Raw genomic sequence first — 23,622 nt, 5'->3', positions numbered from 1 at the left:
TCAGGGAATAGTTCCATAATAGGATATCAGTGTTGGTCTCTGCTGGTAGTAGATTTGGCATGCAGCAGTGATCATAAGGTTAGTCTTGGTAAGTGGAAATCACCTCCACTCCTACCACCATAGCTACTTTATTCAGGGATGGATGGGAGAGGCTTATTTGTGTCCATAGAATGGTTTATCTTATCCACTTCATTATTAAAATCTTGCTTGGGTGAAGTCATCATTTGTTGAGCATTTACTAGGGACACAAATATCTTCATGTCCTTTGCCCATTTAGAAAAGACCTAGTAGTAGACCAGGAATTTTCTCCCCAAAAGAGAGTGGCTGTCTGAAGATGATGGCATGCTTTGCTTAAAAATCCTGGGGTCCTATGCTATAATTCAGTCATAAGGACCTGATGAAGGCCCCGAACAGCATCCCTATCTGCTACTGATATTTTGAGACCAATGAATTTGCAGGCATCATATGACCCAAATGGCAGAGCAACTTATATAAATAATAGATACTTTTCTTACTCTAGGCCCCACTCAAAACTAGCAGCTTGGGGCTGGGGTTGTGGTTGAAGTGGTATAATGCTCACCTAGCACATGTGAGGCCCTGGGTTCAATCCTCAGCACCACATAAAGATATTATGTCCATCTAAAACTAAAATAAATAAATAAATAAATACTAGCAGCTTGGGCCTGGGGTTGTGGCTCAGAGGTAGAGTGCTCACCTACCATGAGTGAGGCATTGGGTTCAATCCTCAGCAACACATAAAAATAAAATAAAGCTATTGTGTCCACTTATAACTAAAAAGTGAATATTTTAAAATTAAAAAAAAAAAAACTAGCAGCTTTTAGGGTCATTTGGTAAATGGACTAGAGTAATACACCCAAATGGGGACATGTTGCCTTCAAAATCCTAAGAGGGGCCACTAAATACTGTACTTCTTTCTTGGTTGTAGGAGGAGCTAGAGGCAAAAATCTTACCCTTCACCTTAGAAGGGATATCTTGTCATGCCATATACCACTGGAACCCAAGAAATGTCATGAGGTAAAAGATACTTGAATTTTAATCAGATTTGTTTCCAACCCCCTGACACATATATGTCTTACCGATAAACCCAGAGTAGGTGACACTTCTTGCCTATTAGATCCATACACCACAGTGTCATCAAGTTAATGGACCATGTTGATCTTGTAGAGAGGAAAGACAATAAAAATCCCCAAAAACTAAATTATGGCAAAGGGTGGAAGTGTTGAGTAGGACAAAGAAAGCGTATTGCTGGCCTTGTCAGCTCAAAGTGAACTGTTTCTGGGTGTCTTTAACAATGTATGGAGGAGGAAAAAAGCATTTGCTAGATCAGTAACTGCATACCAGGGGATGTGTCAAAGCAATAATTGCTTTTATTGCCAAAACAATAAAAACACATCTGGTATGGCAGCTGCAATTAGAGTCAACACTTTGTTAAGTTTATGATGATCCAGTTCTTCTCCCAGATTCATCTGTCTTCTGAACAAACTAAATAAGAAAGTTGAATGGAGATATATTAGGAATCACCATCTCTGTATCTTTCAGGCCTTAGATGGTGGCACTAATCTGTAATCCTTCTGGAATGTGGTTTTGCTTTTGATTTTCTAGTTTTCCAAGTAGAGGCAGTTCTAGTGATTTCTATTTGTCCTTATCTACCATTATAGCCCCTGTTTCATATATGAGGGAACTAGCTTGTGTATTGTGCTAATTGTTGGTATATCTAGTCCAATTATTCATTCTGGAACTAAAGAAATGACCACAAGTTGGGTTTGAGAGTTCACTGGACACACTGAGAAAAGGAACTAGATTAAAACTATACTGATCACCTGACCTCCATAAGCCCTTAGTCTGAGTGGTGGGCCCTAGTGATGTTTTAGTGTCAGATCAGAATGAGTGTTACATAGTCCCTGAGACCTCTGATTGCTTCCTCTTCCTCAGTGTGTGGGTACACTGGTAGAATATTGCAGGTCTTTTGGGGGAGGGATAGGAGAAAGATTAATGGTATATATTCTCAGCATTGTTTGAAGATTCTTCCTCAAGAGAACATGGGCTCCTCTCCATTCAAGGAGATTTGGGTCTAAAAACTGGACCAATTCTGAGAGTTGATTGAAGAGCTCCACATTTATCTTAGGAAAGAAAAGAAATGAATTAAATATTGATTTTATATTCAAAAATCAATCCGTGCATTTCATCATATGAAAATATAAAAAATAAAAATCACACAATTATCCCGATGCACTGAAAGCATGTGATAAGATTCGAATGTACATTTCTGAGATTATGAGTACTCCACTAAAGTAGTAAAAGGACATAAAATGTATTCAGATTGTAAATGAAAAAATAAAACTGTCTATATTCACATATATGATATACATGGTTATTTATATAAAAATATGATGGATTCTTCAAGAAAAGCTATTAGAAATAATAAAATAGTTTTTCCAAAGGTTGTAGTAAAAAAATTAACATAAACATTTAAACCTACTTAGATATTATAACAGCATACAGTAGAAAACTGAAATTAGTAAAGCAATACTACTTAAATTAGCATAAAACATGAAATATATAGAAGTAAACTTCACAAACTATGTATGAGACCTGAAAATTATAAAACACATGTCAAGAAAAATGAAAGAAAAACTAAATAAATGAAGTCCCACACTATTCTCAAGGCTCATAAGACTAATACTGTTAAGATGTCAAATTTCCCCTAATTTACCCATAGATTTAATGGAATCCTAATAAAAATGTCAACAATTTCTATAAGAAATTGAAAAGTTAATACTAAAATTCGTGTGGAAATGTTTAAATGCCTGCTACAGCCAAAAGTGTTTTGAAAGTTTGGAAAATTAACAATATCTTATTTTTAGTTTTATCACAGAGCTATAATTATTAAGATTTTATGGTTAGCATATCTCATGAAACATAATTAGCATAATTCTAGACAAGTAGATCAATATAACAATATAAAGAATCCAGACACAAAACTACACACGTGGATAAATGATCTTCAACAAAAGGTAATTCAATAGGGAAAGGATATAGTTTTCAACAAATGATGATAGAACAAGGAGCTATTCATATTTAATAAGATTGACTTTGATTCTAATGTATACACTCTCAAAAATTTAATTCAAAACTGTATATAGACCTAAATTTATAAAGAAAAATTTTGTGGCTGTGGGCTAGGTGAAGATTTGTTAGATATAATGGCAGAAAGACATTCCATAAAAGAAAAATGTACTTTATTAAAATTAAAATTCAGCTCACCAGAAGACAAAAACAAAAAAACAAAAAACCAACCACCCAAACAAACAGACAAACAAAACAACAAACCAAACTACAGTCTGAGAGAAATCATTGGTAACAGCCATATCTGATAAAAGGTATATATACAAACTCACGTACCTATATACATATGTAAACTTAAGACAAATTAATAAGCCCCTCCCAAAAGAAAAACCAATCAAAGTAGACAAACAATTCAAGGAGACATTTCACAAATTAAAATAGATCAACTGACAATAAGCAATGAAAAGAGATACTTAAAATCTCGGTTGGCCATCAGGGTGATGAAAATTCAAATCAGTGAAATGCCATATCTATTAAAAGAACAAAAAACTAGGGGGACTGACAGTGTTGGAGAGATTGTGAATGAACCAGAACTCTCATCTACTTCTTATAGCGATGTGAAATGATGCCAACTAGAAGACAGTCTGGAGGTTATTTAAATGTTAAGCTACATCTACCATATCTTCTAGCCATTCTACTCCTAGGAATTTACCCAAGAGAAATGAAAGCATATATTTATACAATGACTTATAGACCAAAGTTCTAAGCATTTTTATTTATAATTGCTTCAAACTGAAAATAACCCAAGTGTACAGAAATGAAAAAAACTAATTATAGTATCTCTAAACAATGGAGTATTATGATCAAGTAAGAAGAAATAACTATTGATAGTATATGCAACAACATGGAAGAATCTCAGAACAGTTCTCCTGAGTGAAGAACACATCCCGGGTGATCCCATTTATATAAAAGTTTAAAAAGTGCAAATTAATCTCAAGTACCAAAAGCAAATGAATAGTTTTCTGGACATAGCAGGTAGAGAAAGGATTGGTAGTAAGGATAAAGTAAGGGAGCAAATAAAAAGGGGTGACAGGGCCTGGGGATATAACTCAGTGGTGGAATGGTAGAGCAGATATTAAAATTTACCCAAGTATACATTTTAATACATGCAGTTTATTGTATGTCAATTACACTTCAATAAACTGTTTCAAAAAACAATCTAGGACCTAAACAAACATACCTACAAGCCAAATATAACTCAGGCTGCCAAGTTTCAATTTCTGACAACAGAATGCTTGAGAAAAAAAGACACTTTATAGGTTATTATTCCCCTCACTGTAAGTCAAACCATATGTCCCCAAACAAAAGAAGATGCAGGAAGACTGAATCTAACCAAATCACACTTTTCCACTCAGTCTGACTTCTTGTCATGTTCTTGGACTTGTTAAACAATGATCCCCTATAAAGTACTCAAACCCTGCTAAATATAAATATTACATTTAAACTACTTCTAAAAAAAAATTTACTGCTTCTTGAGGAAGGAGAAGGAAGGTTCTTATCAATGTGCTGACAGCCCTGCTTGGTCCTCACATGTCCTGAGTTTCCATTCGTTATCTCAGTTGGCACGAGCTCATGCTTCCTTTGATTTTTCATGTATACTTTGCTCGGTATTTATCATGATATTCTTTTCACACTGTTTACTAAGAACAGCTAGGTCTGGTATTAGAACTGATTCTTAGTGGCCCTGTACCCCAGCCTCCTCCAGTATAAGGTGATGACAAATTCCTGAGTTGCATACAAAAATGCAATGTGTGAGAGAAGAGCCCCAGTAGTAGAGTAGTGTTGTTTAGTAATTACTTGGATGAGTGAAATACCTGCTGGTTTTCAAATACTGATGTTTAAATTTTTTCATACAAATTTAGAGGGAAAAATAATGAGAACCAGCTTCATCTTAGGAAGACATCAACTGAGTGGTTTCAGATTAGTGAAACTCCTAGGTGAACCATGCACTAAATCCTGACCCATGTTTCTCATCTGACTTGCCAGCAATGCTTGTTCGGTTTGTCTTAGCAACTCCTACCCCAGAGTTCCTGCTCTTTGTTTGGATGGGGCTCTGCTTCATCTTATGAGGATGTGAACCCATTCCCAGCAGAGTGCCAGGGCCTGACACATAGCACATACTTCAAAGCCACTTGCACATAAGCCAGTGAGTGGAGGAGATGCTGATCTTCTCAGGTGGCTCCTTGTTAGCTGCTACCCTGGTGACCTCTTCCTGCATGCATCCTAGCAGGAAGTTCAGGAACCATGGCAATGAGAGGCAGGCAGGCAGCATGGGTCCACATACTCTCAGAGGCAAAGCTTTTTAGGTTTCCTTTGTATGAGTTTTTAGGATGTGGCTTTGTCTCGTCTCACAGTGGTGCTTCTGCTGATGATATTCATGTCTGAAAGGCCCCTTTGATGTCTCTTACCATGTTCTCATGACTGGCATACAGCCCTGAGTTTGTCATAGATGACACTCTCACCAGAGGGGTATGTTGGTGCTCTTCCCTTTTTTCTTCAAAATGTAGATGAAGGAAGCATAGGAGATCACTGATATGTCATGGGGACACAGACAGTATATCAGGGAGGAGAGGTACAAAGTTCTGCAGCCACGGGATGGGTGGTGTGTGCTTTTTGCACAGGATGCTGTTGCCCCTAACTATTATCTGGCTCTGTGCCATATAGCATCCATTGCAAGTGTCTCTAGAGAGAATGATTTAAGAAACTGAAAAAGGGAGAAGAGTTTTGAGGCACATACTTGGTTAATTGTGGCAGGAGCCTGATGACTCAATTCATACCTGGAACTCAAAGAATTGACTATGGTAGAAACACAGATACTGGAGGAACCAAACAAAAGCAGATGCTGAGAACAAAAGAAGTGACCCAGAGCAACAATGTTATTGGTTGCCCCAAAGAAGGTATGAGCTATTGGTACCTTTCCATAAGAAAGGAAGGAACCATGAGCTCAGGGTACCAGAGATGATTCTGGCCAGGGACATAAATAAATGGTCATTTTCTTTGCCTTATATTTGCCATTGGCTGATGGATTCAGAGAAAGAAGAGTATACCTGGGGGAAAATATTCCAACTACAACTCATTATACTCAATTACTCTTTATTATCATCTCTTAAATATACATCTCACTTTTGGTGATTCTTCACTCCTTCTTTGCAGGTCCTTCAGGTTCTGATTTGGCTGTAGCTGCTGAGATATTCCATGTCCACTTTTCTCCCATTTGTCCAAGCTAGCAAATCTATCCCCTGGCCTAATGTTAATGTGATGAACTCTTTTCTAGCACATTTTCCATTCTTTGAATAAAAATGTATCCACACCGAGTATGGTGGCACACGCTTGTAATCCCAGTGGCTCAGAAGGCTGAGGCAGGAGGATCATGAGTTCAAAGCCAGCCTCAGCAGTTTAGCAAGGCCCTAAGTAACTCAATGAGATGCTGTCTCTAAATAAAATACAAAAAGGGCTGGGGATGTGGCTCAGTGGTTAAGTGCCCCTGGGTTCAATCTTAGGAATGAAAAATAATATTAATAAAATTAAAAATGTATCCACAAATGTTGATTTTGGGTTGGGGATTGTGGTAAGTGAGGGAGATGAAGATGAATTGGAAACTATCTCTAACCTTGCTGGAGTAAAGTGAAGAAAGGTCTAATGGATATTTAGGGTTATAGACCAACTGTTATGGTTTAGATATATGGTGTTCCCCCCAAAGCTCATGTTTTAGATAATACAAGAATTTTCAGAGGCAGAATGATTGGATTATAAAAACCTTGACCTGATTAGTGGATTAATTCCCTGATATGGATTAAGTGGGTAGTAAGTAGGCAGGTAGTGTGTGATTGGAAGAGGTAGATCACTGGGGGCATGCTTTTGGGTCTATATTTTATCTCTGGTGAGCAGAGTTCTCTTCTCTGCCTGAATGTCATGTCCTGAGCTGCTTTCCTCCTCAGGAAAGCATCAGGACTGCTTTGCCTGCCCTGATGCTCTGCCTCATCTTGGGCAAGCTCAGTCCCTGTTTATCTGTGATAGAAAGCAGACAGTTGGGGATGAGGGTGCGGTGTATCATCCTGAATGTCTGACTCCCAGGAACTATGAATGGAGACAAGAGCCGGTTCTAGAAGCAAGTTGCTAAAGAGAATAAGGTCCTCATCATGTCAAGCATTTTGAATATGGATTTGCAAAGCTAAGTGTAGCTGAGGAGAATCAAAATGTAAAATATGCTGTAGCTAGAAATCCAGTACTTCAGGGCAGAAACAAATGACCAACATCATGAATAAGAAGAGTAGAAACCTAATTAATGGGAAGGCAGAATTGGTGGGCCACCCAGCTATTCCATCTTTGTCTTGGAATCAAGACCCAAACCCAGTGCAAACTACCATACTCCTTAAAAATGAGATGGGTTGAGACTTTTTGGATGTCTACATGTAGATTCTCCCTTGCAAATCCTAGGCACATACCCTCTTCCCTCATCCTTCCCTCCCACTATCACTACCATTAGGAAAACAAATACTATATGATATCACTTATATATGAAAACTCCAAAATTTGATCTCAAAGAAGTAGAAAGTAGAGTAGTGATTACCAGAGCCTGGGAAAGGTAAGAGCAAGAAGGGAATGGAGAAAAGATGGTACAGAAGAGCAGTTGGATAGTTTCTAATATTCTATAGCATAGTAGGCTAACTATGGTCAACAACAACTAATTCTACTACACATAAAAATAGCTAATAGAGTGTTTTGAATGTTTCCAATACAAAGAAAAATAAAATGTTGACAGTGGTGAGTATGCCAGTTACCATAATCTGGTTATTACACATGGTATACATGTGTTAAAATATCACATTATATGCCCAAAGTATATACATGTATTTTGAATCAATCAAAAAAGTAAATTTTAAACAGAATTAGAAAACAAAACATTTTTTTAAAAAAATCCATAGCATATATGATTCCATAAATGTTTGTTAAAGGTGTATTTATATATTTTGAATGCTTACAATAGGATATGGAAGGATACTTGCTTATGCATCAAACCATTACTAGTTAAAAACAACAATTATTTAAAAAAAGAAAAATACAGATCCTCTTAACGCCTGGGATGAGTCATTCATTCTTACCTATTTTGCCTATTCTGAGATTCCACAGATTATAGGATATACAATCTAATTAATAAAGGCATTCAGGAGTGGAATAAGGGCAGGAAGAGAACAGTACACTAAGTATCTGCAACTCAAACAAACAAACTGAAAGTAACATAGTTCCTCTTTTTCTGAGTTTCCTTCTTTTGTCCCACTGGGTTCTCTTCAGTCACCATTATGTACATGAGAATTATTCCTAGGTACATACCCTTTTCCATCACCCTTCCCTCCCACTATCACTACCATTAAGACCCTGGCTCAAAGTCTTTTCTGTTCAAAAAACGGAATGCAGTTGGAGAAAAACAGACCACAAGGGAGAAAGAATTTATTTAAATTTAGGAACACTCACCTCAAGGGAACCCTGGATACTGATCATGACCTTAGTGGGCTCACTGGCTCATCCTCCCTGAAACCATTCTACATAGTTTTGAATCTCCCAAGAACCCCTCCAAACACCTCTGTTCCTCACTCTTCATTTGTATGATGGTTAATTGTATGGGTCAACTAAGGAATCCCCAGATACCAGGCAAAACAGAATTTCAGATTGTGTTTATAAGGGTGCTTCGTGAAGAAGTTAGCATTTGAATTAGTAGAATGAGTAAAGAAGACATACTCTCACCATTATGGGTGCACATCAACCAGTCCATTAAGGGTCTGAATACAACAAAACAACAACAACAAAAGTGGAGGAAGGGCAAATACTTTCTCTATTTAACTGGGACTTCCATCTTCTTCTATCATTGTACATCAGCATTTCTGGGTCTTGGTCTGTTGCTTTTCTTTTTCAAGTCTTTGGACTGCTACAGAATTATACCATCAGCTTTCCAGTTTGCAAAAGGCAGATCATGGGATTTTTCAGCCTCTATAAATATATGAGTCAATTCACATGATAAATCAATCTGTGTCTAATACCCTTCCCCAAAACATAAACATACATAGTCATTCCTCAGTGTTTGAAAGGGGTTGGTTCTCAGACCCCCAAGGATATCATAATCTGTAAACACTTAAGTCCTTGGTGTAGTATTTGCATAGGGCGTAATGCTTTAAATCATCACTAGATTATTTATAATATCTAATACAATGTAAATGACACATAAATGGTTGTTATGCAATTAAATCATTTAGGAAATAATGGGGGGGGGGGGAAGAAGTCATATGTTCAGTGAAAACTTGTCTTTTTTTTAATCCACAGTTCTTTGAAACCATGAATGTGGAACTCAACGTTAAGAGGTACAACTGGACTCTGTGTGTGTGTGTTGTGTGTGTGTGTGTGTGTGTGTGTGTGTGTGTGTATTACTCTGTTCTGTTTCTCTGGAGAACAATGACTAATGTTCCCAATATATTATCTTATTTTTTATCATCATTTTTGTGGAGATTTAAGTATAGGTGCTCTTTAACTAAGGTTGGAGTTATTTCACAATCAATCCATTGTAAGTTAAAAATATGATAAGGAAAAAAAAATGTATTTACTATACCTAGTCCCCTGAACTTCCTAGATTAGCATCACAGTGCTCTGTAGCTTTGATTGTTTTCCACATGATCACAGGGCCAACTGGAGCTGCAGCTGCTGCACTGTTCAGCATTCTGGTAGAGTCTTGTATGGCACATTACCAGTCTGGGAAAAGGTCAAAATTCAAAATTCAGAGTACAGTTTCTACCGCATAGATGTTGCTTTTACACCATCATAAAGTTCAAAAATCATGTCAAATCAGCATAAAGTTCAGGACCATTCATAACTAAAAAGCCTTTTCATCATCTCTCCCAACCTCTCAGCTGACTATCTGTGTGCCTATAAGCCTGCCTTTCACCTTGTTAAAGAGGAACTGGGGCTGACATTGTGGCTCAGTGGCAGAGCGCTTGCTTACCATGTGTGAAGCACTGGGTTCAATTCTTAGCACCACATACAAATAAATAAATAAATAAGCACATAAATAAATAAAGGTCTATGAACAACTAATAGAATATTAAAAAAAAAAAAAAAGAGGATTAGAGCTCCCTGCTCCTAAGGCCCACCTCTCTCCAACCCAGGGCTTTATTCCTGCAGCTCCCTCTGCTCCACCTCCATCATCACATTTTTCCCTTGTATTAGATTATTATAATGAACAAACCAATATGCTGGAACAGATTTCATCTCCAAGGCCCTCTCAGGTCCCCATTGTCACTGATGTCTTGGTCCTTTTCTCCTTCTTTTCAGAGCCATCCTCCCTGAAAGCACTGCACATGCCTGCTTCCTCCATCCATGTGTCCCCTTCTCCACAGAGCCCTTTCCAGGTAGGCTTCTGACCCCAATACAGCTGCCTTGCCAAGATCAACAGTGTTGTGAACATGGGCAAAGCCAACAGCCATACTTGGTTTCCTCTTTCCACAAAGCCTCTTTTATGACATCAGTTTACAATGATAAAAATATAAAAGATGGCCCCAAGAACAATAGGAGGTAAAAGAAATTATACTAAAAATGTGCAGATTTTATAAAGAGCAAAATAGAATTTTAAGATTTTTTTTACATTAAAAATAACATTTTGAAATGTTTAAAAATGATTTAGACATACAGATAAGTTGCAAAAATAGCACAGAAGATTTTTGAGTATGCCTTACCCAGCTTCCTCTAATGTTAATATCTCATATAACAATGGCATCATTATCTAAACCAGGAAATTAACATCAGTACAATGCTATTAATTTAACTGCAGTGTTTATTCACTAATATTGTTTTTCTCTTCTAGGATCCAATCCAGGCTCCACACTGCATTTAGTTATTATGTCAGTATATTCTCCTATACTGGGACAGCTCCTGAGTTCTTTTTAAAACAAAATATCCCTCCATTCAGATATATCTAATGTTTTCTCATAAGTAGAAGAAAGTATTTTGTGCAAGAATATAATACAGTTTCAGCATTCCTAACCTGAAAGTCTGAATTTTTGAGAGCAATATGACCTCACAAGTGGTAAATTTCACACCATGAAACTGTTTAATGGACAAAATTATTAAAAGTAATATCTAAAGTTACCTTTGTTTCAAGTTTATAAGTGTATATGAAATCTAAATGAGTTTCATGTTTAGACATGGGTCTTGTTCTCAAGATATCTCATTTAGAATATGCAAATGTTCCAATACTGGAAAAAAATTGAAATCTGAAATGCTTCTGGTCCTAATCATTTTGGATAAAGGATATTCAAGCTGTAGAAACTCAACCTTGTAAAGTTTTTTAATCTGTTTACCATGAGACAGATAAGATTCAGGTATTTCTAAAAATATATTGGTTTAACAAACCTTTTAAATCCCTCCAAAAAGTAATACATATTTTTCATTTTACAGATGAAGAAACTGATAAACTAATTAGCTGTCCAACTTCTCACAATTATAAAGGACAAGGTTGAGATGAGAGCCACAGCTCTGACTCAGCAGCCCACATAATTTTTGCGGTGGTGAATATGGGTGCAGTTTGGGTGGGTAAAGGAAGGATGAAGGAAGGAGAAACTTCTGACAAAGCTCTTTAAAGAGGAGCCAAGTTATACTTAGTGTTTGTGATAGTCACAGGGGTAGGGGGTCTTCAAGAACAGGTAAAATACCTCTAGGCAGCTTTCATTTGACCATGTTTGTCAATCATAAAATAAAACTAAAATCCTAAATGACACTGTTTATGCCATCCATCCCTGTTCTTAGGACCCAAATCTCTTTTTTATTTAACCTTGGGTTTCTTTTGTGTTTAATTTTATTTTAAGGTTGGGTGTCAACCTAGAAAGACTCCATTGCATCAGAATTACAAGCTACTAGATAGAAAGTAATGTTAAATAACAAAAACAGGCATGAGAAAAATGAAGAGTCTGTTGTGAAAGTCATTGATTCTGTACTATCCTCAAAAGTGAATCATAATGTGCATGTTATAAATATCTCGTTAGTAAGCCTTAGAACTTTTTAATAAGTAGAGTGCAAAGATTGAGCTATTCAACATTGCTCCCCTGTACAATAATTAATTGCCTTATTTTCTCTTACATGCAAGACATATTAAGGAACCCTCATGGTCCTTTTATTTTACCTAGCAAATGATTTAACATTCTATTAAATATTAATCTATCATTATAACTGTGCTTGTATCTTGGTCATGAAACACCTTTGAACAAGCAACTGTTTCCAGATAGATACATGAAGTCACCAGGGGGGGAACCCATTGTAGGCATCACAGGGGAATTGGCTGGAGGTCTGTACCGAGAGTGGCTATCAGTGATCAGTGATACCTGGAGTAAAAGAACAGGTGTTTACCCAGTGCCTGGGCCCTGGCCTATTATTGTTTAACAGCTTTATCAATGTACCTGGGTGAGATGGGATGGAAAGCATGCTTCGTGCATTTGCAGCTGAGACAGTCACGTGGGGACAGATAGGGCCCTGGAATAGAGGACTGAAATTCAAATTGACCTTGGTGAACATGGCTCCCATAATTCAGCAACATGCATTGACTAGGTTCTGAGGATAGGGAACAATCTTAATGAAAAGAGAGAATTAAAAAGAAAGTAGAAAATGTTTTCTGTTTTTCATCAGTTTGCCAAATTATGGGAAGAAAAGGCTCAGCTCATAGGTAATGATGTAGCCCCAAAGAACTAGGAATATGTGTGTATGCACAGTGAACAATGAGCTTGACAGTACTCAGAGATCCCTGAAGAAATGGATTGGGTGGAGGGAGATGAAACCAGGTGTGGGTGACCTGACAGTGGGAACCAAGTATCTCAAAGTGAACCTGGGGGAGTTTTGCTTATGTAGCAAGATGATCTGCAACAAGAGGCTTTATCAATACTATGGAAAATAAGTAACAGAATCAAGCAAAAATAAATAAATTGATTCTTTAAGGTCATGGAAAGTACATGCCAATAGAAACAAAAGGCAAACTGTATGGGAAATGTCAAGCTAAATATAAGAAGTAAAAGCTGTGGATAGGAATTATGATTGGAGAGAATCAAGGGTTCTACATTTGGAGATGGAAGAGAAGCAAAAGTGTTGCCATTGCTGGGAGATGTTCTTTATATTACTTGCACTGTATTTCCTTTGAAAGCTGAACAAACAAGAACACACAGAAGTAAATGCATGCATGCCTACATACTTAGGTAAATAAAGTGTGTGTATGTAATGGGATGCTCTTTGTCACTTTTTAAATTGAAATGTAATTCACATGTAAAATTCACCCCCATAAAGTCCTTTGTAACCTATGCAAGAGGTAGCAGAAAACCACCAAAAATAATAAAATAAACTGTTTATCAGTGCTTTAGAAGTGATTTGATCCAGTACCTGGTGGATAATGTATAATTTTCGAAGTGGAGCAATCGATTTCCTAATGGAACTATGGTTGCTAAAGGAGGTTATGAAGTTTCCCCCCCATAAAAACCTTTGAAATCAAGATCCATTCTGATATTTCTGGCGGTCTGAGCAACATTAAGATCAGCTCTTAAGACTTCAGGGCCATGTGTGTGCCATTCACTTCTGGTGTTCATCAGTTCTCTGTGTTGTGTTGAGATGTGTAAACTAATAGAGATGAACAGTTGAGAAGTGCTAAAACAAACAGTCATTAGCCATTTGGGCCAGTGTGAAATGTAAATGTCTTCTCAGATTCTGACAAAATAACCAAATAAGCAGCTGTGTGTTCTCTACTATTCTTATTGAACAGTGATGCTCCACGTTGGGAGTTTTAAATCAGCCACCATGATGAAACCAGATGGCATAAAATAGTGAAATGTCAATAAAATGTGAAATGTCCATTCTTCTGCCAGTAGGGCCAGAATCAAACAGCTGTCAATCTCAAATAAATAAGATGGATGAAAGAAACTTTGATGATCTCCCTTGCCCACTGTCACAGAGCTTGCAGCCCTGGTGACCCATCCTGCCATCTCTGACTAGGGATATCCTGCCATCCTGCCTTGAAAAGAAAGACCTGTCACTCAGTTGCATGATAACCATCTGAGTATCCCCCTTTTCTCCTACTTTCTATAGAGGGGAAAAGCAAAATGTGGACCACAGCTGTGAGGAGTATTTCACAGATGGTGCCAACTGATCCACAAAAGCCTTTTGTTTTCAGGTACCCTGCCATCTGACAGGTGTTGATCCAGTGGACTCAGTGATCTGCATGCCGTTGACCATCCTCTGAAAGACATTGCTCATTTGATGGAGGGCTGGGCTCCAACCAGGGGAATTAAGCAGCTGTTCAATTTCCACCTAAGGTAATGGGAGAGGATGTTTCTCCTTTTATCTGTTTCACATGTGCAGTTTCTTCCTAATAAGCTCTATCTATTTAGATGGACCTACAAAAAGGTGTCAACATGCATTAGACTGACACATGAGCCTTTCAAAACATGCAATTCTCTCGCTATATTTGCAATCATCAACCCTTAAGGTCTCTTCCTCCTGTTTGCTTTTGTGCACCTAGTGAATAGAATGGATACAAGCATCCACCTAGCAGAATTGTGTAAAATTCCCTGTCTAGTGTAGATGCTACTGAAATTACCAAAGGTTAACAAAAATAAAAACAGTTGTTCCCTCACCCCCAGTTAAATGAGAGAACTATTAGAAGAGAGAATCGGGAGGCATTACTCTAGGATTTAGCCTGCTTGTAAAAGAAATCTGTCTCTAAAATATCAACACTGAGCTTTGGGGCCTGGTGTAGACCTTTCTTCCACAGCTAACATGCTGATATGTTTAACTCACTAAAAAAGTCAATTGTGCTTATTTGGAAATTTCCAAAGAATATTAGTTTATTCCTTTTCAACTTAATATCAGCACTTTAATATACCTTTAATATTTAATATAATGTCTAACCAAATTCTAATAACTGCAGATTGGAAATGGTTGTGTTGTTATTATGACCTCAGCAATAAATTCTCATTAGAGAATTTGCATATGACATTGGGATCCAAGCTGAAATATAATATGATGAAAATGTAATCACTGCTCAGTTATCTTGGCCATTTAATATGCCTTTTTGCATGTAAAATTCTTTCACTGAATTATTTTAATGACATTGTAATCATTATACCTTTCTTTTAACTTGGAAGGGCATGATCTTATATGTGAGCTTATATACATAGTGTGACTTTAAATAGTTCAAACAAATGTTGAGAATGCTTGCTTCTGATATTGGGGTTTGTGGTGATTTTAATCTTTTAAAAATTTTTGCATTATTTCATTTATATTTCTTGTTTCATATATATTTCTTGTTTTCAGGTACCTTGCCATCTGACAGGTGTGGATCCAGTGGATCAACATAGTGTATATGAAATTAAATTTTTTAATAAAATTAAAGTTATTTTTGAAATTGCTTGAAAATATCAACTAAGATTCAGTCTTCTTCATTTTTCAGTGATGAAAATAAGGTAGCAAATGTGTTACAGGGACATTAGTAAGTTATTAAATTGAGGAAACAAGCAGTTTTCATTCATCTGTTCTTTGGAAGTTTATTTGGTCATTCATGGCATGCCTACTACATGTAGAAAAATAGAATTGTTAGTGGATATAGTTAGTCAATAATCCAGAACCCCCACATTCAAGATTGTCTGTTAAAATATTAATCTTAAAACAATTGTACAATTGCATATAACTTCCAGAGGGAAACTATTGCTCTGCAAACTAGCCCCTCATCACAAGTAGTGGTTTGTGAATCAGAGGTCTCCACAGAAGCCCCAGTTTCCATCTATAAAATGGGATGATAAAAATGCCAGTGAGGCTGAGGATGTAGCTCAATGGTGGAGCACTTACCCAGCAGGTGCAAATCCTTGGGTTTAATCCCCTGAGTTGCAAAAATTAAAAAGGACAAGGCAGTCATATGGAATCATTATAAGCATAATGTTAGTTGTTCATATTAACAATTATGTTGGCATATGAAAGAATCAGCAATTAATACATGCAAAATTCCTTTTAAATATTTGCTTTATGCTAAATGTATCTGCAACAGATATTTTGATTTAGTTCTTATAGCCCGCCAATCAGATGAAACTTTAAATGGCCAGGATAATTTGAAAAATAAAATTATAATTAAAACTTAGTTATAATGTGCTTTATATGCCTTTACCTGAATTAGTCTATCATATGAATAAGATATTTTCCTGAGAATATTAAGCCCTGAAAAAGCAGGGAATTTAATTCTTTACTATGACAGCAAATGGAAAAATAGAAAAGAAATAATGCAAGTGATTGTCCTTGATCTCCACTAATTTCTGCACCTTCCCTCCTCAGCTCTGGCAATAGATGGAAAGATTTTCCCATCTCAGACCTCACTGATATCTGGACATTTAACTTTTGTTTTACATGTGTATTTCTGAATGGGCACAGGTTACAAATTATCTCTCTCTTCCCTTCGATGGGAGGAAATTGGAGAAGATAACAGGACATGGGATCTCTGACTTCTCTGGCCCAAGATATAGTAATTAAACTCCATTCCTCTTTCTCATGTGCAATTTAGGCCCATTTCCAAAGAAAGAGAAATAGATTTGATTGAAGAGAAGTAGTTATTAATTGACTAATAAGTTTACATTGATGAGATAAAACAAGGAGAAAAGATATTCACTATCCTGCTTTTTGCTTCAGCAGTAACTGCTGGGCAACACTTCCTGGTTAGCTGTCTTATAGTCATCAGTGCGCACAGTGAAGCATATTCAGACAGTGGTCTCAAAGTTAGAGATTCCCAAATTGAACTTTCTAGAATACGGAGCACAGAGGCACCCAGAGTGTCTGTGGTCTCTGGATCTGATGTTACCAGGAAACACAATAGAGCCTGTCCAGCCGCAGGGCTGATCAGGTTTCAAATCCACACTGTGATAGCACCTTCCAAATAAGGAAAAGGATAGGCCTGCTGTGCATTGTGAAGGCAGGTGTTGAGTTTCAGTCCACGAGGAAGAACGTATGGGATCCCTGGTGTCGAGTTTGGTTGGCATCCTTCCCTTCCGGAACTCCAGATACTCAGGGGCCTGTACAGCAATTTCTTGTTGCATTAGCGAATCTTTCCCAAGTGTGGAGCAGCCCCATGTCTGGGTGACATGTGTGGAATGTACACTGAGCTCTATTTTATGACTTTATAAATTTAAATCTTGTTTTCTGTATATACTGACTGTACTGATTTAAAGCCAAATGATACAAAAACAAATTGGGCCGCAACTGCCTATAAATTGTGAAAAGGCAAACACAACAGAAAGGCATATCCTTTGCTTACCGGCAAAAACACCGGATTTGAAGCTGGAATTCTCCAGATCTGACCCACAGCTTGTAATTATCAGGGCTAGAAACTTGAACACATCATTTAAAACTTCTGATGTGACCTTTTGTAATCTGTAAAATAGGGATGATGATAATGAATACCTTACATAATTGCTATGAAGCAGCAATGTTTTGTAGGCTGGAAATTTCCAAACTGATCTAAGGAATCATTGTATGACAAGAAGTGAATTACCTCATGTGCAGTTCAACTGGTAGAGAGAGTCTGAACAGAAAATTCACAGGAATTGTTCCAAGAAGAAATGGAGTACAACTCCAGTGGTATCTGTGCAAATCCTGTATTGTAGGAATATGCAAGTATTTCTCCTTAAGATCATTGACCTTTAGCTATTTTGTCTAAATTCTAAACTGTATGCTAAAATTTCATAGATTACATAGCTTTTGTCTCCAAGGTAAATTGACTTGACCCAATCCCAGAGCTACTTAGTATTGGATTGAAGAGGAAATTGTGGACAATTTATAGTGTATGATTACTATGAGTTGCTCCTAAGTCACACCTTGAGAATTCAGCAAATAAAATCAATAAAAAATGTGAGCCCAAGGGCCTACAGAAGTTGTCCTGAAGGATAGACATGTCTGCATGTACAAAACTCTGGGTCCTGTTAACATCTGTGCAGGAAGACTTAATAGCAGAAGCAGTTCCATGCATGCCCTGTATGGGGGCCTCAGGGTCAGACTTGGTCAAATCTCTCCGGCTTTGTGCAGAGGAGATGGTGTCTGACCTGTAGGCTTGGTGTCAACAGGGGGAAATGGTGGCCTTAAGCTATGTGAACTCTAACACCTTTGCCTTCAAACTGACTCTGGCTCCGTTTTTCTGGTTATGATATAGGCTTTCATCATAGGACCAAGGAAACTTCCTATTGGATGTGACTAATATCACTTCTTGATATCGATACATCTTGCCATTATTTATTAAGTTGGTATCTGATTTTTGTATCAACCTCTTGTAGTTTTTGGTTAATGGGACTTCTTTAAACAGATCAGTATTGGGCTCACACATACAAGAAAATTTCCCCTTGAAGACTGGTGACAAAGACCCCTGAATCGAGAAGACTTGGCAAGGACATAAAGAATCTTGAGAGGTCATACACAATTGGCCATATACTCCTCCCTCACAGTCTTCTTTCTAGAACTTCTTTAGAATCATGCCACCTGTTTTCAGTCTTGTCCTTGTGGCAGTACCAGGGAGTACCAGAGGTGGCATCCATTCTCACCCAGCTGTTCCATTGCTCTTGCAGGTTTCATTAATTCATCAAGCCTCACTTTTCTCCTGAGCCTGGAAGTGGCCCACTTCAGCAGCCACTGAAATGAGATGCTCGTGCTTCTCAGTGAGAGTCCCATGGGTTGAGACTGTTTGCCAACCCTACCTCCCTGCTATATATGACCGTGGCCCTGATGGTTCTGAGCTGATTGTGTAGGTGTGGTCACTGAGATTGTACAATTTACACACTGGAGCCCGAAAAGATAGAAAACCAAATAAACATAATATTTACAAGTGGCTTTTCCGTATGACAATGCGATAGTTCCGGTCATTAAGCAGCTTTTCACAGACAATTGGATGACACTGTGTCATTGGATGAGATGTTATTTCTCCAAGTTGTAGCATGTGGGAAACATTAATTGGGATTATTCCACCTGTACTGTGTTAAATAACCATTTTCTGTAATAGATGGAAACTGGCAACATGGGAGGATTTTCTGTCCAAGTTTCCACACTCTCCCTGCTAAGCAGGTTTTACTAAGTTGGAGAAGTTTGACAAAGGCGGCCTTTATCCATCCCTTACTGTAGTTTCAGTATACTGTTGTTCATTTTGGTATCATTGATTTTTGGCCCAAATCCAGTATTTCCGGATTGAATTAAAACTTAGTTTACAAGGTTTCCCAAATGTATCAGATTTATAAAAATTGAGTCAAGTTGTATTGGAGCCACGAATATGAGCCTCAATTTTACTACAAAGAATAAACTCATTAAAAGAAAAACTAATTCATATGAAGAGAGAGGGAGCGAGCAAGCTACCAAAGCACTATTTTTGCTTGTTGTTTCTCCTACTGGTTTGAACTAACTTCTTAATCTCAAAACACTACTGCTTTGTGTTACTTAATTAGATCTCTTTTGGTTTATTAACCCTGTTTATTAATTACTATATATTTAATGAGGCCCTACTATGTTTCAGAAACTTGTCTATGCATTGGGTGCATCATGCTACATTAGAAATGGCTTCTGGGGGCTGGGTTGTGGCTCAGTGGTAGAGTGCTTACCTAGCATATGTGAGGCACTGGGTTCAATTCTCAGCAGCACATAAATAAATAAATAAATAAATAAAGGTCCAGACAACTTAAAAAATAAAAATAAATGGCTTCTGCCTGGTAGGGGCTTCTGATCTCATGACATTTCATGGTTCATCTCTTCAGGGTTCTGTTTTCAATGGAACAGGTCTTGTTCTTCTAATAAAATCTTGGTTTCATTCTATAACTCCCACTGATCATCTAATTAAGCTTTTTTACTTTTTATTTTTATTTTTGTTAGATTTCACACATATTATCAAGTGCACAGTTCTTATAGAGTTTCCTGAGTCTTAAGAAATGTATGTACCTGTGTTCGTACACTGTAAACCCAGATATAGAACAGAGAGCATTTCTAATACTCTGAATGGTTCCTTTGTACCCCTTCCCTATCTGTTCACCAGAGGAACCTATGTATTCCTTTGCGTGTAGTTTCCTCTTGCTGTGGCTTTGTCCATGTAGTTATAGTTCTTTGTACTCTGTACTGCTCTGCAATATTCCATTGTATAAATATATTCCAAATTACTTATCTAGCCTAGTCTTGGTTTGCTTTTGGGTTGACTCTAGTTGTTGACTGTTATAAGTAAAGATGCTAGCCCCATTCTAGTTTGTGTGCTTCAGTGGACATGTACGATTGTTCCCCTTTGTGGTATATCTAGGAATAATAGAGTAGGCATATGTTTAACTTTAGAAACTACTGGTAACTTTCTATAGTGGATGTGTTCCACCAGCAGAGTAGGAGAGATCCAATTGACCCATATTCTTTTCAACACTTGATTTTGTCAGCTGTTTTAATTTTAACCATTATGACTTGTTTTTAGAGGAATCTCTTGGTAGTTTTCATTGCATTTCCTTGATGACTCGTTTTCACCATAAAGGAATAATTGGACATTTTGCTTTCTACATGTGGCTTTGGTGAATTTAGTGAATGTGCATCATTGTCCTTGATCAAATCTGTGGTGGGCTCATAGAAAAAGTGGTGTTTTTATTTGAACTGAGACAATGATAAGAAAATCTCCAGAGACCACATCACAATTTTTTATTTGTACCAGCACTGTGCTTGGTCAATTGGATATCCACCCTCTCAGCTTACTCCTTTTGTTGTCCAATTTTTTTCAACCCATGTCATCTAGATACTGACCTGTCTTCTGTGTATCCCTATCTCCTCAAAACCTTATCACATAGGCCCCTCTCCTCTATTAAAATTTCTTCATGTAAGAAAAAAAAAACATTAAAATATCCTTTGTGAACATTTTCAATGCCCTCTGCCTCTCTTTAATGACACTCTATGCTCCACTAATGGAAACACACTCCTCATGAAGCCAGGCTTTCCTTACCTTCCCCTTGCTGACCTCTCTACTTTGTCCTTTGATGGTGTTTGGTTCAGTAACAGATCCTTACATGGAACCCCCAAATCTCTTTGGCCCTGTTTCCCTCTACATACCTACCCTTACAGGAAAATATCACCTTAGTTCTAGTTTCCATATTTATACTGAAGACTGTTAAATCTGTACCTCCATCTGAAATCCAGGGCTGGTTTTGAATCAGCTTAATTATACAGTATTTAATGTTTTTCCTAAAGCAATTGTGTAAAGTAAGCACATTGTCTCTCCTCAACTGTGATTTCACTTTCTGTACTTGGAGTTTCCTATGGTCAACTGCAGTCTAAAATTATTAAATAGAAAGTTTCAGTAATAAACAATAAGGTATAAATATCTTGTTTTCTAGTGTATTGCTATACTTTTTAAAATATTTTATTATTAGTTATTTTGGTTAATATTTTACTATGCCTAATTTATAAATTAAACTTTATAATAGGTGTGTAAATACAGTTGGACCTCCATATCTGTGGGTTTTGTAGCCACAAATTCAATCAACCATAGATTGAAAATATTAAATAAAAAATTGCAGGGCTCAGTGGGAGAGCTCTTGCCTAGCACGTGTGAGGTCCTTTCCAACCACCACATACACACATACACAAAATTGTATTGAATACACAATCTTTTTCCTTCTCATTATTTCCTAAAAATTTAGTTCAACAGCTATTTACATAGTGTTTATATTGCATCAGGTATTATAAGTAATCTAAAGAGGAATTAAGGTATACATGAGGATGTGCTTAGGTTACATGCAAATACTATACAATTTATATGAGGGACTTGAGGATTTATGGATTTGGGTGTCTGAAGGAGTTACTGAAGACAGTCCCCCATGGAAACGAAGGAATGATTGCATAGAAAAAAAAAACAATACAGAGATAATTTGGTACGCTGAGCTTTCATGCATCTCCTGAGGATTTTGGAACATATTCCCTCCAAATAAAGAGACATTGCTGTATTTTGTGTACTGCATGTCTCTGCCTTGCAGCATGCTGAAACTTTATATTGGGTAAAAGGGACACTTTAGAGATGGTTTCATCAACACCATAGGATTTCAATTTGGTCTGGACATAGTGGAAGTTTGTGGGAAAGTTGGTAAGAAAGGAGAATCTGAGGCTGAGAACAACATGTATACAGTTATGGAGGAATGGTGGCTCGGCTGTGCTTAGAAAACCACATCTTACAGGTGCATGAGGACAGCTCACATTCTTTTTGTGCTTGACACAGAAGCACAGGCCCCTTGACACAGCCCCTTGCAGTCTCTATTAATGCATTTCAACACATGGAGTGTCTTAGGTCTCCTGACATGGTTCCTTGGGGACTGTGGCTCTCCCATAGTGACTGGGTTCCACCTAGGTCTCTAGTTTCTATTCTTAGAAGTGAGCTGCCACATACTCTTAGAGGTGCAGGCTCAGTCTTAAGCCTCTCCCTTTTGAGGGCTCTTCCCTTACCATGTCCCACCTGCCCCTGTCTCTCCTGTTTCTGACTTCCTTCCTCCTTCTCTTTCTGTCGCTGGTCCTTGGATCTGGCCTGTTGTGTTCTCTTTCCATCAGAAACTTTAGCCTCCTACAGAATGGTTTAGCCATTCAATTCATGTTCTATCCCCAGATGGCTGGGGCAATCCTTTTTCTGGCTCAGTGCAGCCTCAGGTTTACCTAGTCTAGCTTAGTCCCCATAGATGGATTTTCCATCCATGCTGCCTTGACTACACGGGCAGTAAGGGTGCTTAGCAGGATGGTCGGGACCTTACTTGGGGAAGGCAGAAAGTGCTGAAGATGGCTGAGCAGAGTGTTGTCATGATATAGATGGTTTCAGAATCAGTAATAAAGCTTAGTTATCTTATGTGGGATTAGAACAAGACAGATTGATGCTAGTGGGAAGTGAATGGGTTGCAGACATTGGGAAAGAAAAATGAGTTGCCTGTTTATAATCTTGGTGACTGCTACAGAGAACAGCCATGAGGAATCCACAAGGAATTCTGGGATTTACTTTTAAGTACAAGTTTGCGAATATATTGGTTGAGCCATGGCTATGAAATAGAAACTCTGAATTCTTATCTTCATACAGAAAGGGGAACACTTTCTTACTCACTCCCAGCCCCTGATGGTTTGGATTAAGAAATCATGTGTGTTTTTCAAGATTAAAAAAATTTTTAAATTACTTTCATTATCTAGTGGACTTTGTTCTTAGCCATACATCTTACGGACAAAAAAAAAAAAACAGTTTGCAAGATGGCACCTTGATGACAGTCACATGGAATACCTGGTGGGGACTTGTGGGCTCAGCTCCTTCTTTTTTTTTTTTTTTTTTTTTTTTTTTGCTTCAGTCTAAGCAGCATTCACCTTTATGGGTTTGTAACTGGGGTTACAGGAAAGATTTTACTTGAATGCAATTTTTTTTTCTACTACTAAAAGAAGCTTAAAACAATTAGGCTTGTTTGTTAT

Source organism: Marmota flaviventris, chromosome 11, assembly GCF_047511675.1.
Source record: "Marmota flaviventris isolate mMarFla1 chromosome 11, mMarFla1.hap1, whole genome shotgun sequence".
Taxonomy (NCBI): domain Eukaryota; kingdom Metazoa; phylum Chordata; class Mammalia; order Rodentia; family Sciuridae; genus Marmota; species Marmota flaviventris.
This window is presented reverse-complemented; position numbering follows the sequence as displayed.